Source organism: Myxine glutinosa, unplaced genomic scaffold (genome assembly GCF_964187855.1).
Source record: "Myxine glutinosa unplaced genomic scaffold, kmMyxGlut1.1 SCAFFOLD_1138, whole genome shotgun sequence".
NCBI lineage: Eukaryota > Metazoa > Chordata > Myxini > Myxiniformes > Myxinidae > Myxine > Myxine glutinosa.
The window spans coordinates 116,354-134,242 of NW_027617233.1; the positions used below are offsets into that span (position 1 = coordinate 116,354).

Sequence of the window (17,889 nt, forward strand, 5' to 3'; positions counted from 1 at the left end):
TTTAGGACCGGCAGAGAAGATAACTGAGAAGGTTGAGTTGAGGAAGCGATAAAAGCAATGAAGAGTAGAAAAGCGGGAGGGCCGACAAGAGTTGTGGGAGATATGTTGTAGGCAGTAGGAAGTTGGGGTGTGAAGAGAATGACAGAGATCTGTAATCTGGTGGTGAAAGAAGGCCGCATTCCAGTGGATTGGGAACTGAGTACCCTCGTCCCTCTATACAAGGGGAAAGGTGACCCTCTGGAGTGTGGCTCGTACTGAGCGATAAAGTTGTTGGAGCATGGAATGAAGGTATTGGAAAGGGTGTTGGAGAGGAGGATAAGGAAGAAGTAGTACATGGTGTTGTGTCATTGTAGTGCAAAATTTGCTACACTAGTGGAACCAATGTTTTTTGGAATCCTTATACCCTAGGCAACAAGACCTGAGTTGGTTCCATTTTTTTCAATGGCGTCTTTGGCGGCCATTTTGAAAGTCAAAATGGCCGCCATTTTTTGCAATTTTGTATGTATCTTTTCACATAAAACACTTTGATTAACCATTTTTCTGGCATTTATGTCATTCCTTGTATAGTACTTGTACAGCTACAGTCTCGTATTCTGATACATCTGGGGGAACTTGTTGATAGACAGCAAGAGCAGTCCCATGGAATGTGTTCCGTCCATCAGCTGTGTCTACCTTGGCATCTATGTTATCAGCTGAGCATCTGATTGGCAGATTTTTTCAACAGTCCTGGAGGCATGTAAACGCCATTAAATTCATTCATATTCTCTTGGACTGTGGTGGCAATCTTTGAAGTGATCTCCTTTACACGTTGATATGAAACACCAACGCCACTCTGGTACAACATGTCTATGTCTCTGCGACTGCGGTGTGCATGATGGCTATGGAGTGAAAGTCCAACCCCGAATGGCGTTTCAGTTGTGAACCTGAAGGTTGAAGTTGAGGACTTTGGCTGATATTGCACCTGCCGATCAGATTTGAACTCCTGGATGATGTGCTGTCCAATAAGTGCACATGTTCCATTTATCTTTTCATTGCGTGATTGTGTTTTGGTGGTGCCTGCTCCCTGGAAATTTGAAATTGCACATTTGAAATTGGCATGAGCAACGTCAACCAAAGGTTCAGGAGTTCTCTCTTGGCAGAATACATAAAGTTCGTAACTTGTGCATTGCTTCTTAGAAGGCGGCTGTTCAAACGATGACATTATGCGGCGGTGAAGCTGAAATCCAACTTGTCTATGAATACCTGTAAGATAAAAAAGAATAAAGCAAATGTTCATATTTCTTGCATTATTGTAATTATAGTTATCTCTGTGTAATTTAAGACTGTAGAAATTAGAATACATACAAAATTGCAAAAAACGGCGGCCATTTTGAAATTCAAAATGGTCGCCGAAGACGCTATTGAAAAAAATGGAACCAACTCAGGTCTTGTTGCCAAGGGTATATAGATGCAAAAAAACATTGGTTCCACTAGTGTAGCAAATTTTGCACTTACTTATAATAATTCCACATAACACCATGTACGAAAGGTGAAGATCGATGAAATGTAGTTTGGATTTATGCCAGGAAGAGGAACGACAGACGTGCTCTTTATTGTGAGGCAGTTGCAGGAGAAGTACATGGAGAAGAGGAAGAAGTTGTTTCTTGGGTTTGTTGATCTGGAGAAAACATTCGATAGGGTTCCATGCGAAGTATTGACATGGGCATTGAGGAAGTTAGGAGTGGAGGAATGGTTTATCAGAGTAGTGATGGTAATGTACAAAAGAGTGCGCACAGCTGTAAGGACGAAGGACAGGAACAGTGGTGAGTTTGAGGTGAAGGTGGGAGTGCATCAGGGGTCGGTACTAAGTCCACTACTATTTGTCGCTGTGATTGAGGTGCTGGCTCAGAACGTAAAGGAGGGTTTACCATGGGAGTTGTTGTATGCAGATGATCTGGTGTTGATTGCGGAAAGTATGGATGGACTGAAGGAAAAGATGAACAAGTGGAAGGAATGTACGGAGACAAAAGGTCTGAAGGTGAATATCGGAAAGACGAAGGTGATGGCAAGTGGTAAAGCATGTGGTGAGGTGGAAATAATTGGGAAGTGGCCATGTGCTGTGTGCAGGAAGTGTGTCGGAGTGAACTCCATTCAATGTACAATGTGCGCTGAGTGGGTTCATCAAAAATGTAGTGGTCTGAGAGGGTCATCAACCAGTGTGGCAACTACATTCAAATGTAAGGTGTGCACAGAGGGAGCTGCAGATGGAGGAAATGTTGAGTTGGATCTTGGAGACGGCGTGAAGCTGGAAGGTGTGATAACATTTTGCTACCTCGGAGACATGCTGAATGGAGAAGGTGGATCCAACTCGGTAACGGTTGCTGGAGTGAGATGTGCATGGAAGAAGTTTCGGGAACTGAGTGGCGTGCTGACGAGGAAGGGAGTGTCGTTGAAGTTGAAGGGAAAGGTGTATGCTGCATGTGTGAGAAGTGTTATGATTTATGGGAGCGAGACATGGGTAATGAACGTAGAGCAGCAACGAAGGCTGGAAAGGGTGGAAATGCGAATGGTTCAGTGGATGTGCGGAGTATCGTTGAGAGAGAGGAAGACAATTGATGAATTGCAAAAGATGATGGGAGTAGAGCTTGTGATGGATGCTGTGAAGAGGAACAGGTTGAGATGGTTTGGTCATGTGTTGAGGAAGGATGAAAGTGACTGGTTGAGAAGAGTGATGGAAATCAATGTGGAAGGAAGTAGAGGACGGGGAAGACCGAGAAAGACTTGGCTAAAGATGGTGGAAGAAGAAATGCGGGCAAGGGGGTTAACAAGGGGAGATGCAGAAAATAGGGCAAAATGGAGAAGATTGTCATGGGGATCGCAAGGCTAACTTACCCCCGCTCTAGCAGGGAAAATGGCCTTTAAAATGCATGTTGTTGTTTGTTGTTGAAGATCCGGATTCGGATCCGGCTACTAGAATTTTAAAAGTGATTCTTCACCATTGGGAGATTGGGACAAAAACGATACATGGCATGATATCTCAAAAAGGTATGGATGGATTTGGACGAAACTTGTTGGACCGGTTGTGTGTGTGATAAGGAAGAATCGATTCAATTTCGGTGAAGATCTGGATCCGGATCCAGCTCGTATAATTTTTTAAATTATTCTTCACCATTGAGTGATATGGCCAACCAGGTGGTAGAGGTATGCTCTCCACTGAATGCCGTTCTAGTTTGGCCTTGTTACATTCCTCAAATTTAACAATCGCTGAGCTCTTTTCGAGCTAACTTTTTGTGTCAGGTTCAAATCTGCCTCCTTGAGCATCGACTCGTCTGGTTGCACTCCCTGATGGCTATTTTCAGGACCGTTGACGTATCTGCAAGTTTGGCTGAGAATCTCTCTTTCCTTTGATTGTCAAATAAATTATAACATCACTGATGACGTGTTGGGTTGTTGGGGTTCCGCTTCCGGTCCCTCGAGCGACGGGGCTTGCTTCAATCTCTCCACGGCATCAAAGTTTGTGTTTTCCCGTTCGTTTCTTTGTCAAATTTCCGCTGCGTATTTTGTTGTGTATGTGTTATTGTGTGTTTCTATTTGGTTTTGGTTTTGTAGTTGTTGCAAATTTGTGTGTAATTAGTCGTTTCTTTGTCCGCGCCTCGTGCGGCCTGGTGTCTCGTGCGGCCTCCTCGTCTCGACTTGTGCCCCGCCCCCTATATTCTCGTTTGTTCTTTCACCTCTGCTCCTGCTTTCTCAAATCCACGTTCTCACTTAGAGACTTTTCCCAGATTGTTTTCATGGTTTTGTTTAAATATTTATTTAAATATGTTTAAACCGCAGCGGTGCTCACCCCCCCCCCCCCCCCCCCAGGATTTCCATGTTTTAAACGTTTCCCAGTGTGTACCCTGGATAAGAATAGGTACGCCGTATCCCTGCGTGTCGTAGGAGGCGACTAAGAGGGTTGGCGTCAGGAAGGGCATCCGGCTATAAAAAACATTGCCTCAAAAAGAGAACCATGACAATTACAACTACATGTGGGCAGGGTACAGCCCGAAGTGGAGATCGGTTTCTGAGGTTTGGGACATGGAATGTAGGGACAATGACAGGGAGATCAGGAGAAGTGGTGGAAGTATTGGTCAGAAGAAGAGTGGACATATGTTGTGTGCAAGAGACGAGATGGAAGGGAAGTGGTGTGAGAATGGTGAAGGGTAGGCAGGGACAGAAATACAAGTTTGTGTGGCAAGGGTGCCTGGAGGGCGTGAATGGTGTTGGTGTCCTGTTTTCTGAGGAGTTTGTAGACAGTGTGGTGAGTGTGACTAGAGTGAGTGATAGGTTGATGATGGTGAAAATGATGATTGGAAAGCTCTTGGTGAATGTCATCTCGGGATATGCTCCGCAGGTTGGTCGGAGCGATGAAGAGAAGGATAAGTTCTGGTGTGCGATAGAGAAGCTGATGGAAAACGTCAAAGATGAGGAAGTTGTTGTGGTAGGAGGAGACCTAAATGGACATGTGGGAAGGAGTATGGATGGTTTTGACGGAGTTCATGGGGGTTACGGATATGGTGTGAGAAATGGAGAAGGTGAAAGGATTTTGGAGTTTGCTGATGGAGCTGATTTGTTGATTTGTAATACTCAGTTCCAGAAAGAGGATAATAAGCTTGTTACATACACGTCAGGTGGGTCGACGACAACCGTTGACTACCTGATGGTGCGCAGGCGAGATAGGGGGCACCTCCGAGACACAAAGGTGATCCCGGGGGAGGAGGCTGTTTCACAGCACCACTTGGTTGTCTGCGACGTAAGGGTGAAAGGTGCGAGGAGAGCTCGGCGGGTGAAGTACCAACCGAGAATGAAGGTGTGGAGGTTGAAAGAGGGGACAGTAAGGGAGGCATTAAAAGAGAGGCTGAGTAGGGTCGAGGATGATGTGGTTGAGCTTGAAAGTGGTTGGATGTCAATGAAAGCTAGTCTGTTGGGAGCCATTGGTGAGGTATGTGGATGGACAAAAGGACCACCGAGGCACTCGGAAACATGGTGGTGGGATGATGAAGTTGGAAAGAGGATTGACGAGAAGAGGAAGAAGTTCAAGGAGTGGCAGAAGGCGAAGGGTACGGGAGCAGAAACAGCAGAGCATGAAAGTTATAAGGCAGCCAGGAAGGCTGCAAAGAAAGAGGTAGCAAAGGCGCAGGAGGCATGTAGGAAAATGTTCGGAGAACGCTTGGATTCGGAAGAGGGTCAGAGAGCGGTATTCAGGATTGCAAAGCAGATAGCGAAAGAGAGGTGTGATGTGATGGGGGTGAGCTGCTTGAAGGATGAAGTGGGACAAATCGTTGTCGACCCAGATGGAATTAAAGGAAGATGGAAAAGATATATGGAAATGCTGTTGAATACAGAGAATGAATGGGATGGCAACATAGAGAGTAACCCAGTTTTAGGACCGGCAGAGAAGATAACTGAGAAGGAACTTGAGGAAGCGATAAAAGCAATGAAGGGTAGAAAAGCGGGAGGGCCGACGGGAGTTGTGGGAGATATGTTGAAGGCAGCAGGAAGTTGGGGTGTGAAGAGAATGACAGAGATCTGTAATCTGGTGGTGAAAGAAGGCCGCATTCCAGTGGATTGGGAACTGAGTACCCTCGTCCCTCTATACAAGGGGAAAGGTGACCCTCTGGAGTGTGGCTCGTACCGAGCGATAAAGTTATTGGAGCATGGAATGAAGGTATTGGAAAGGGTGTTGGAGAGGAGGATAAGGAAGAAAGTGAAGATCGACGAAATGCAGTTTGGATTTATGCCAGGAAGAGGAACGACAGACGCGCTTTTCATTGTGAGGCAGTTGCAGGAGAAGTACATGGAGAAGAGGAAGAAGTTGTTTCTTGGGTTTGTTGATCTGGAGAAAGCATTCGATCGGGTTCCACGCAAAGTATTGACATGGGCATTGAGGAAGTTAGGAGTGGAGGAATGGTTGATCAGAGTAGTGATGGCAATGTACAAAAGAGCGCGCACAGCTGTAAGGACGAAGGACGGGAACAGTGGTGAGTTTGAGGTGAAGGTGGGAGTGCATCAGGGGTCGGTACTAAGTCCACTACTATTTGTAGCTGTGATGGAGGTGCTGGCTCAGAACGTAAAGGAGGGTTTACCGTGGGAGTTGTTGTATGCAGATGATCTGGTGTTGATTGCGGAAAGTATGGATGGACTGAAGGAAAAGATGAACACGTGGAAGGAATGTATGGAGACAAAAGGTCTGAAGGTGAATATCGGAAAGACGAAGGTGATGGCAAGTGGTAAAGCATGTGGTGAGGTGGAAAGAACTGGGAAGTGGCCCTGTGCTGTGTGTAGGAAGGGTGTCGGAGTGAACTCCATTCAGTGTACAATGTGCGCTGAGTGGGTTCATCAAAAATGTAGTGGTCTGAGAGGGTCATTAACCAGTGTGGCAGCTACATTCAAATGTAAGGTGTGCACAGAGGGAGCTGCAGATGGAGGAAATGGTGAGTTGGATCTTGGAGACGGTGTGAAGCTGGAAGGTGTGAAAACATTTTGCTACCTCGGAGACATGCTGAATGGAGAAGGTGGATCAGACTCGGCAACGGTTGCTCGAGTGAGATGTGCATGGAAGAAGTTTCGGGAATTGAGTGGCGTGCTGATGATGAGGGGAGTGTCGTTGAAGCTGAAGGGAAAGGTGTATGCTGCATGTGTGAGAAGTGTTATGATTTATGGGAGCGAGACATGGGTAATGAACGTAGAGCAGCAACGAAGGTTGGAAAGGGTGGAAATGCGAATGGTTCGACGGATGTGCGGAGTATCGTTGAGAGAGAGGAAGACAAATGATGAATTGCGAAAGATGATGGGAATAGAGCCTGTGATTGATGCTGTGAAGAGGAACAGGTTGAGATGGTTTGGTCATATGTTGAGGAAGGATGAAAGTGACTGGTTGAGAAGAGTGATGGAAATGAATGTAGAAGGAAGTAGAAGATGGGGAAGACCGAGAAAGACTTGGCTAAAGATGGTGGAAGAAGAAATGCGGGCAAGGGGGTTAACAAGGAGAGATGCAGAAAATAGGGCAAAATGGAGAAGATTGTCATGGGGACCGCAAGGCTAACCCCCGCTCTAGCAGGGAAAATGGCCTTTTAAAATGCATGTTGTTTGTTTGTTGATGACGTGTTGGGCCATGCAAACGAGGCATTTACTCAAAGTATCCCTCACGCAATGTGGAGTAAAACATCATTCAGGCCTCACGCATACAGGCCTCACCAAAGGCCTTGCATTTTAAATCTTTTTTTGTGTTGCCGATGATGCTTTCAAAAGCAGAAACATGTCCAAGAGTGAGGCTTTAAATTCTGGCTGGAACACTGCGCACTCCCCCTTGATCCCCACCCCTCCTACAGGGTTTGTTAATTCTTTGGAGAGATCTTAAAACAATGCTAATAAGTGAGCACCTCATCCAAAGGTGAAGGCCCGCAATGATGCAAATATTGAAACGTTTACAACTGTCGCACTTGCCGAAAGCCAATTTTTGTGTAAACAGACCTCATAACCCCGAATGGCCTCACGAATGAGCGAAAGAAAAATTCGCTTTGTGGTTCAAGTGTTGTTTGTTCAAAATTGGTCCAAAGAGGTTGCTAAGTTCGATTTACCTGAATCAAATGTGTTTCAATCACATTTGATGCAGGCAAACCGAACTTTCACACAGTGGCGTAATAAATATACATTCGGGAAATGTCCAATCTCGCAAAGAGAGGAAGGTTAATAGTTCCCAAACCATTTGATGAAATGTTCAGGACATAAAACAGGATTAAATCAACCAAGAAGTTTTCATTCATTAATCATGGGATGTGGAAACCTGGTGTTGGCTTAGCGGTTAGGGTGCCGGCTTGGGATCCTCGGATCCTGGGTGCGAATCCCAGTCGATCGCTGAATTAACGCCAGGGGGGTTGACTGAGCCTGTCATCCTTCTGAGGTCGGCAAATTGACTACCAGCTCACTGGTAATTCCCTGCTTCGCAAGAGGCGACTAACAGGGTTGGCGGCAGGAAGGGCATCCGGCCATAAAACATTGCTTCAAAAAGTGGACCACGGTGCCCGAAAAAGGCCAACCCCTGCTCTGCGGGGAAAAATGGCCTCTAAAGGTGGTTCTTCTAATCATGGGATATGGACATCCCAGGCAGAACCACCAACTACCACCCGTTCCTATAGTTGCCCTTAAGAAGGTGATGCTGCACCTTCTTCTTAAGCCACTCCAGTCCATACGGTGTAGGTTCTACTACGATGATATTTTGTTTTGAGTTCCAGGGTTTATACTCGGCGATGACGAAGGTATATGCTCGAGTCAGGATAGTATATGGCTTGGCAGAGAATTGGAGGAGATGGTGTTCCTATAAACCCATTGCCTCCATCCTTCGAAGTGGTAGCTGGAGGTCAAGCGTTTGGGAGATGCTGCCACAGAAACCTTATTCTGTAATCTATACATAATGGAGCTTTGGCTTATTTGTGTATGTATGTATGTTTCATCCACTGCTCCAAGAGGATTTGACCAAGGAAGCCGAAACTTTCAGGGATTAATGAGGGTACCCTGAAGTTATGCCTTTGAATAATGATTTTTTTCGCCCATTTTGGCATTTTCTTCCTTTTTAATGGAGGGTGCATGCAATTTTTTTAACCGAGCTATATACCACGATGTATTATATATGCACATAAGCAGTATGCATGTTTTTGCTTCAAATATGTAACCTGGGTTTGTTTTTTTGGGGGGGGAATGATCGGGACAGCGATCTGATGCCTATACACCGCCCAAATAAAGGGATGCGTCGGGAAGAACGTGTTGCATGCTTGGACCAAGATCATCCATAGGGCATGTACTCTGATAGTAATAATAATTAATAATAGTTCGCTTACGCGACAGCACATCATTTGACCGTGTTGCCTCTCATTTATTTAATCCGCTGATCACAAGGAACTTCAAATTTCAATGCAGGAGGCCATTAGGCCTATAAATCATACACATATGATTGCCAACGTATGGCTATTAGGTCCATGCTCTATCCTTTTTAAATGCTGAACTATCAAGCAAGGGAGCAGCACATACCATGTTTCATGGTTTTGCTATAACTCGGTTGGGGTTCAAACTGCCAACCTCTCAGACTCAGAATGGATGCTCTCAACATTACACCGCCGAATCTGGTTGCTGTTGTGACAATATCCTTGGAGAGTTATTGCGGAGCGGACTGTAACATCTTGTCATTAGCTTAATCCGCTTATTATGATAAACTCGCAACGGTACCCGGGCTACGTGCCCGGGTTGGGAGGCCCAAATGAAAAGGCAAAATATCAGAAATTGAAGGCTTTTTTATTTTAAACGATTTATATAAACATCCGTCAAATCATATCACATGCAAATCATCAAAATCTAAACAGTATTTGTAGAATTTCAACAAAAGCCTCATCACTGTTTATATCGGTAAATATTATTCCATTGTGCTTAGTCCTTCCAGTCCTGGTGTTGGCTTAGCGGTTAGGGTGCTGGCTTGGGATCCTAGGATCCTGGGTTCGAATCCCGGTCGATCGCCGAATTAACGCCAGGGGGGTTGACTCAGCCTGTCATCCTTCCGAGGTCGGCAAATTGAGTACCAGCTTGTTGGGATGAATGATCCCGGTGTGTACCCCGGTTTAGAATAGGTACACCGTATCCCTGCGCGCATCGTAAGAGGCGACCAAGGGTTGGCGTCAGGAAGGGCATCCGGCCTTAAAAACATTGCCTCAAAACAGGGAACCATGATTGTCATGGGGCCCGCAAGGCTAACCCCGCTCTAGCGGGGAATATGGCTTTAAAAGGATCATTCATTCATTCATTCATTGTGCTTGGAAAAACTGGAAATTGAAAAATTGTGAAAAAATTGGAAAAACAATATAGCCTATTTTACTCCAGGGGGTCCCAGCATTATCCACCCAAAATATCGTTGCAATCGGTTTCGCCATTTTTGTGGTACCTGGGAACAGACAGACATTTGGTAAATTTATCGAAAGATGATATATATGCATCTGCTATGAAACGTGTTTTTATCTTGGTATGCCTTTTTTATTTGTTTTTTTTCTTTTTTTCATATTTTTCTTATTCTTTGTTTACTTGTTTTTGTCTTTTTTTAACGTTTATTTCTGCCTTTGAATTTTTTTCTGTTGTCAGTAAAGATTTTTGTTTTTTTGGTCATTTTGACACTGTTGTCTTTGTGGTTCACTTCAGCTTTAAAGCTTATTTTCACAACTTTTATATTTAGTATTCACTGTTTTTGGCTTGATTATAATGCGATCTTCGGACTATATTGCATGAGTATTTTGTACGACCATGTATTTTGGCCTCTGGGTGAAGGGGTACGTGTATTGTTTGGATGAGCTTTACCGTGTACTTTGCTCTTCGGGCTAAGCTGCATGTGTTTCGGTTTGTCTTAATGTTTGGATTACTTGTTTTTTCTCTACAAAAGGCATTTCTCAATGCAGAAACATTGCTGTGCAGGAGTAGTGTTGATATCAATTTATATAATTCCAGGCGGTCATTGCACACTGTCCCTTTTGGGTATTGCTCCACGATAAGCTATACTATGAGAGAGATGCTTGTCTGTCCTGTCTCTGCGTCGCCATTTTTCTCAGAGATGGCCGAACAGATATTTCAGAGATTCAATAAGTGTCGGGGAGTGTTTTAGGCAAAAAAAAATTCTTATTTTTGAAAATTTAGAAAAATAAAGTTGGATTTCTTTGGATTTTTAAATTGTTCTATAATGCCTAAGACCTTGTAGCGATGCGAAAGGTAGTATTAAATGATCCACGACCCCATTCTTTCGTGGGTGTAGGAAAGTGTTTTAGGCCCCCGCAAAAAATAGAAAAAAAAACAAAATTTTATTTATTCAAAATGCCAACAGGATTAGAAGCTGGCAATGCTTGGTACCCCTGATAGTGTCCTATCTAAGAAGAAGGATGCTAACCTTAACCACTGTCTAAATTGTTTTTTCAGGGCACTGTCCATGAGTGATTTAATGATCTAGCTGCGAGTCATTTATTTTGACCTTGGCTTGTATTTTCCTGATTGGTTGTTTTGATAAAAGTTCACAGGGCGTGCAGCAGATGCAGTAAATAAATCCTCAATGTTGAGGGCAGATTGAAAGCAGCGATAACTCGTCAACTGCTTACCAATTTCAAAACCGCATAAGTTTAAGGTATACACATCATAATGCTCACAGTTATCGAAGGCAGCTTGACCTCAAGAACGGCTTTACGCAAAGTCCACGACATCACGTGTTCAATGTTTGTGGTTTTATGTTTGACCGTTGTTTCCCTCTATCCTCACCACCTCAGATTCTCTGGTGGAACACTGGCGGCTCAGCAGCTCAGCGCTGGTTTCGGGAGAAAAGGCCGAGACGATGGACGGAACAACCTCACCGTTCAGAGTAACCGTAAGCTCATCGCAAACACCATGCAATCACAGATGGCACTTGATTATTATCAATACTTGAACCAGTGACCTGTCGGTCTGTTTTGGTGTTGCATGTCCTCATTACAGTTTTACAATTTTATGGGAACTATGATCCTCTACAACATCAGGAATAAATCCTTATATTATGTACCGGTAAATATAAATACAATTGCTTGGTCACTGAATCCTCTTCTTCTTGTCCGCCTCTTCCCTTTATAAGTGCTGAGGTCCAATGGTACCAAGCTTCTGCCCTGCCTTGACCATGATACTCCTCCACTTCCCTCTGTCCTCAGCCTAATCCTAAAGAAAGCAAATCACCACTAGAAGTGATATACTTCATGGATATTACAGTATAACTAAAGCTAAATAATATACTTCACTTCCCATACTTGGAGAATTATTTCAGTTTGAGTCAATGGTGAGATGGAGGTGCCATTTAATGGACATGTCTATCAGGTATAGTGTTTATCGCTTAGTATATAATCACATCAAGTGATTTATGATTTAAGTTATTGGTATGGGCTAATCTTACTATAATTCACCAAATGTCCGTCCGTTATTCGAAGGTACCGCAAAAACGGCTCAACCGATTGCAACGATATTTTGGGTGGGTATTTCTGGGCCCCCTGGGAATAAAATAGGCTATATTGTTCTAATTTTTCCAAGTTTTCCAATTTTCCAATTTTTCCAAACACTATGGAATACTATTTACCGATATGAAGAGTGATGTGGCTTTTGTTGAAATTCTATAAATACTGTTTATTCTACGTACTGTTACGGCTTCGGCACTAATTATTGTTGGTATTGTTATTATTGTTGGTTCTCAGTAAGGGTTATTGTGGTTAAAAGGTTTAAAAGCGCTCATGATGAAAATGATGGCGGAAATGGGATAGCGCACTGGAAGAGGTGGAGCGAGGAAGAAGAGGCGTGAGGAGATCGAAAAAAGACGTTTTTGGTGGAAGCTCCGCACCGAGCGGTCGAGCGTACAGTGCGAATGAACTTTGCGCCCTTGAAAAGAAGTTCGTGCGATAGGTGATATCGCCGGAGTGCTGTGGAGCCTGGGTAGTCGGGTATCTGCATTGAGGTTCCGGAGTATCCCTGCCTCAAAGCCCCGGCTCGAGTGAAAGCCATCCGCCATTTCGCCACGTGCACTACCTTCAGTGAAAAGGTTTTTGTCGCGTCAGCCGGGCATTATTCCCCGGTGGGTTGCCAGGGACAGCTGTGCCAGAACGAGGCTTTTGGGAGGATTACAAGGAGACTCGCTGATTGAACCGCAAACGTGTACGTCGGAGCGCGTCTTTGGGAGGTTTCCATTGCACCGCTATTGCCAGGTGTTGGACCACGTGACCTCTGGGTTGCTTCAATCGTCCACGCCTCAATTGATTTTGATCGGACATTGATTCAACGATCGCTGGAGCGAATCGACTTCGCCTTGGAGGGGTACAGAGACATTGGGGGAGTGCCGTGAGTTTGGGTAAAGGACTAGATAAGGTGGTACCATCTTCAGATAGGGATTGTAGGGTGAATTGCTATTATTATTTGTGTCGTGATTCCGGTGTGATTTATAATATATTATTGTTTGTTCATAACCCTTGGTGTGGTTTCCTTATTGATTTGATTGTTTCAGTTGATGGTTTCATTGAGGGTTTCATTATTGATTAATTTCCACCAAGGATATCATATCTTTCTGCCGGGGACCCTCTCGGGGTTCGGAGGTTTACCGAGACCAGGGTATAGGGGAGGACCCCGTAACAGTACCAGGAGAGAGCAGATCGACTCCTGACGAACTCTTCCTATATAAACGTGCGGCTCCGAAGTAACACGGCAGCATATGCAAAGCGACTGAGAAAGACGTGTCGCGGCTGCTTCCGTTTTGCAGAATTCAATATTTTTTCAAAATGGGCACCATGTACTGTTTAGATTTTGATGATTTGCGTGTGATACGATTCAACGGTTGTTTATATGAATTGTTTAAAATAAAAAAGCCTTCAATTTCTGATATTTTGCCTTTTTATTTGGGCTTCCCAATTGAAGCCCCGCCCATAGGGCAGGTACCGTTGCTAGTACCTGTAAATAGATCGTCAGTACGTGGTTGCATTCCTGTACCAAAATGCCAAATTAATCCCGTACTGGGGGTATTTTTATCAAAAAAAAAATCCCGTACACAAAGGGTTAAGGGAGAAATCTACCTCCCGATGGATTGCAATCCACAGGGTTTGTCTGTGTTCCATCCTCCAAATGTTGAGCATCAAGCGAGGAAGCAGCACGTACCATTTTAAAAGTCTTTGGGATGATATGGCCAGGGTCGGAATCAAACAACCGACACCCCAGATTCAGAGCAAACGCTTGGATCACAATGCCACCGAACCTGACTTTTCCCTTTTATTTTTTTCTTGATTATCTTTGGGGAATATCCACGTCGAGGAGTGTGATCCACATTTGGGAGATTCAATTCCAACCGCAGCACGTCTAGAAGCAACACTCGGGTGCTTTTTGTCACACTCTGCTTTCTCTCTCTGCTCCGATTGATTCCATCCTCTAAACTAACCGATGGTGATGAATTCGCACCTGAAGAAAAATCACACCTGTTCAAACCATCCGAGTTACAACTGTCTTTCAAAAGCAGTGAGCACTTTATGAATGAGAGTCTGGATGAAACCCTCAGCTGAAAAATTTCCCCAGAAAGGATGCCAGGCAATTGCAGTGTGTCTTGTTGAAGGCCCACACCGAATGGCCGCAGGTGAACCCACACCGATGAAATATACAGTTCTAAGCTTTACTCAGTTTACTCACCTGCTGAGCTTCCTGTCAGCAGACAACAACTATGATATTGTCACTGATATAATACATGTAAATAAGTGTTGTTTTTAGATTTTTATTTAAAGGCCCTCATAATGAAATGGAAAACAGTCCAAGTGAACAAAGCTTTATTGCTATTAGTCCCAAAGAGGAGATATTGATTAAAGTGTAATCATTTAGTGGTGACAACCACACATTACTGATGCCAACATATACAGTAAAACACCATGTTGAAGTTGGGCAAGTACGACAGTGTAGGGTTAAGGGAGAACACGGTGTTTGTCCGTCTTCCTCGATTCTCTTTTTGCTTCCAAAGGGTTTCCTTTTGCACCATTAATTTAACAGGTGTAATAAAGAAAAGCTTGTGATGCAGAAAGAAAAGCTGAAAAATAGAATTTGTGGATAATGGGAAAAACACAAGTCTGGGAGCAGGTGCGTACGGCATTGGTCACGTGGCGAGGATGGAAATTTCCATGAAAATGGAAATTCCACAACATCAGTGCTGCCACTTCTCTACTACGTCCTTTGACCTTTGCTGCAGTATGCATTCGGGGCTCGTAAAGGAAGATTACATTTATCTCATCGACAATACTGCATCTGGAAATCTTTCAATCCATTTTTTCTAAAAAGTGGAGGTCGAAGCCTTATCTTGTGTCACTGTCAGGGATTTCACTGGTGGACAAAAGATGCAAGGAAATGGCTGGTGGACTTTAGGCCTTGATATCTCATAGGGATGTCATCTGGTTCTTTTGTTCACAACGGGATAAGGGAAGCAACAAAATTGCTCTGGATTCTGTGCACTGCCGCCTATCATGTTACAGGAGACCTTTCTGTTCCAATCTGCAAGTAAATACGTTTCTTGTATATCACAGCGAAGGATCTTGTAAAATGATTATTATTAGACCACAAAGAGTGTAAAACATCACAAATAAAGTAATTGGGACGACAGACTACGAGGCAGGTTAGGCTTAGTTGTTAGAATGTTTGACTTTGAGCACATGCTGATTAAGGCATCAACTCTAGCGATCTTGAACGGGAATGCCTGGCTCAGATATTTCACAGAAATAGAAAGTGACATGGCATAGCCACAATAATATACATCAGGCATGGACCAGGGATTTTAAAATGGGGAGGGTGTGGGGGTTGGAAAAAGAATTGGGTGTGGGGGAATTGTCACCACTAAATGATATCATTTTGATCAAAATCTCCACTCATTTTCTCCAAAGTTTTTTTTAAATTGTTTTTATTTTGTTTTGTATTCACGATCGAGGCTCGTGTAAGAGCTAACATCAATCACAAAAAAAAAAACGGACACACAAAACACAAAAAGGGAGCTTTTGAGTCTCACTATGGGAGACAGAGCGTGTGGGAGACAAGATGGGGAGAGAGAGGGAAGCACACAAGTACAACAGCAGAGAACAGGGACAATGGAAGATCTGTGGGAGGGAGAGGGCTTGGGGGGAGGAGGCATGGGAAGGCGGGGGGGGGGGGGGGTTGGAGAGGGGAGGTGTTAAATGTATAAAACACATGGACACTGCGAGAACTTCCAGCAAAGAAGGAAGTCGGTGTTTCAAAAAAAAGTGGATCTGGGGTGAATTAACGGTGGTGGAGGAGATCGAGGTTTTGGATGGGGGAAGATAAGAGATGGTGGTGAACAGCTGCTTTAAAGACCTGGAGGGTGGAGTGGGATTGAAGAGAGTGAGGGAGTTCGTTCCAGAGGCGGGAGTAAAGAGGAATGAAGGAGTGAAGGTGAGCAGAGAGTCTTGATTTTGGCAATTTCACCATAAGAGGGTTGCTGGCAGATCTTGTGCGACCTGAAGGAATATTTGGGGGACAGAGCACAGAGAGAGCTGGGGGGGCAAGGCCAGAGAGGAGTCGGTAGAAGACACAAAGACCACCAACCTGCCTGCGGTGAGTGAGTGAAAGGCCCTCAGAATCGGCTTCATCGCGGGAGATTCCAATGATCCTGAAAGCTTTGGTTTCAACAGCGTGAAGACGAGCTAGGTGTGAGGCAGGAGCACCGGCCCAGAGGGGGGAACAGTATTCCATTGAGCTGCGGATGAAAGCCTTGTATGTGGTGAGGAGCTCAGGTGTGCCAAGGAAGGACTTCGCACCATGGAGGATGCCCAGTCGGCGACTGGCTTTGGAGGCCAGCTTGAAAATGTGGTTTTCCCAGGAAAATGTAGTTTTAATATACACGCATATGTGACTGGCTCTGGCAAAGCAGACACTTGGGGGCATTTCTCTTCGCGAGAAAAAGCCGAAGAAAGTCAAAATATGACCACAGGGACCAAATTGAGATTTTTATATGGATATAGAAAGTAACTTCTCTAGATTATTATGCGCAATTTTTCCAAGAAACAACAGAAAAGTTGTGAAATTCCATGAAGAATCTAAAATGTCATTACCCTGCGCTGGCGAAGCGAAAAGCGGGGTTAAGCATTCAGGTATGTACGTAGGTGTCTGCATTTCTGTAAAGTAAAGTGTGTGCATTTTAAATGTCAGCATTTTAAAAATTCATTTTCTTGGCAACCGTTGGTCCGATTGACATGACATTTTCACCATAGGAGGGCCTCCTCCTGCAGAATATTTTAGTGAATATTATGACGTCGTAGGTCACATCTATATATACATATATGTACACGCAAAAACTTCGCACCTCTATATCTCTGAAACCACTCCATGGAAAAAAATTGAGACCTGGCTCATTGTCAGCGACTCCCCATGGGGCATAAGATATGTTAATGATGATGTCATCAGTGCCTTTGTTATGACGTCATAATTCGACAAATACAACACTTATCCATCCGATCATTATTTTAAAAAATTCAGCAACTGTTGGTCTGATGGACACAAAATTTTCACCATAGGAGCGCCTCCTCCTTTAGAATATTTTAATGATAATCATGATGTCATAGGTCATGTGGTACAGGCGCCATCTTGGAAAAACCGAAAAACTTCGCACCTTTATATCTCCAAAATTGCTCCATGGAAAAAATTGAAACGTGGCTCATTGTAAATAACTCCATATGCGGAATAGGTGTTGTTAATGATGACGTCATTGGTGCCATAATTATGACGTCATAATTCGACAGGGACAACGCTTAGTCTGATCAGTTTGAAATTTATTGAGCATGATATATGCAACAATTATGAAGAGAATATAAATTTATGATGTCATCGCTCATGTGGTCGGGCAGCCATATTGGATCAAAAAAAAAGAAACGTTCAAAAACAGAAGAGTTGGCTCACACCAAGTTGACTGCGCAGGGCAAGTATTACATGAATACCATCTAGTTCTCAAAATGTGCTCAGAAAGTCACGATTCCTCGGGCAAAAAGACACGAAGATCGCGAAATTTCGATGTTTTACGACGAGCCATACATCGTAATTCGAAGGCGATCCCTGACATACATGTTTGGTATGAATGAAAAGCTCTACGTGTGCACATTCTTTGTACGTGTGAACTGTATTGTGAACTTTGAACCTAATTATCTCCATTGTTTAAACGAAAATTAATTGTCATTAAAATACCATAACTTCGTTAATTTTCATCCAATTAACATAATGTATATATCAAATGAAAGAGAAAAGCATGGGGAATCAGATATCGAAATCTCAATTTTGATTTTTGCCCCCAAATGTCTGCTTTTGCCAGAGCCAGTCACA

At 43.9% G+C, this 17,889-nt stretch overlaps 1 long non-coding RNA gene across 1 annotated transcript in view; it reads left to right on the plus strand.

Annotated features, from left to right (window-relative positions):
- Positions 1 to 13,416, plus strand: part of LOC144889148 (uncharacterized) — a 75,603-nt gene extending 62,187 nt beyond the window's left edge. The window contains exons 2-3 of the long non-coding RNA XR_013621618.1: positions 11,304 to 11,401; positions 11,642 to 13,416. This is a non-coding gene — a long non-coding RNA (uncharacterized LOC144889148). The remainder of the gene's footprint in view (positions 1 to 11,303; positions 11,402 to 11,641) is intronic.
- Positions 13,417 to 17,889: the final 4,473 nt, after the last annotated feature.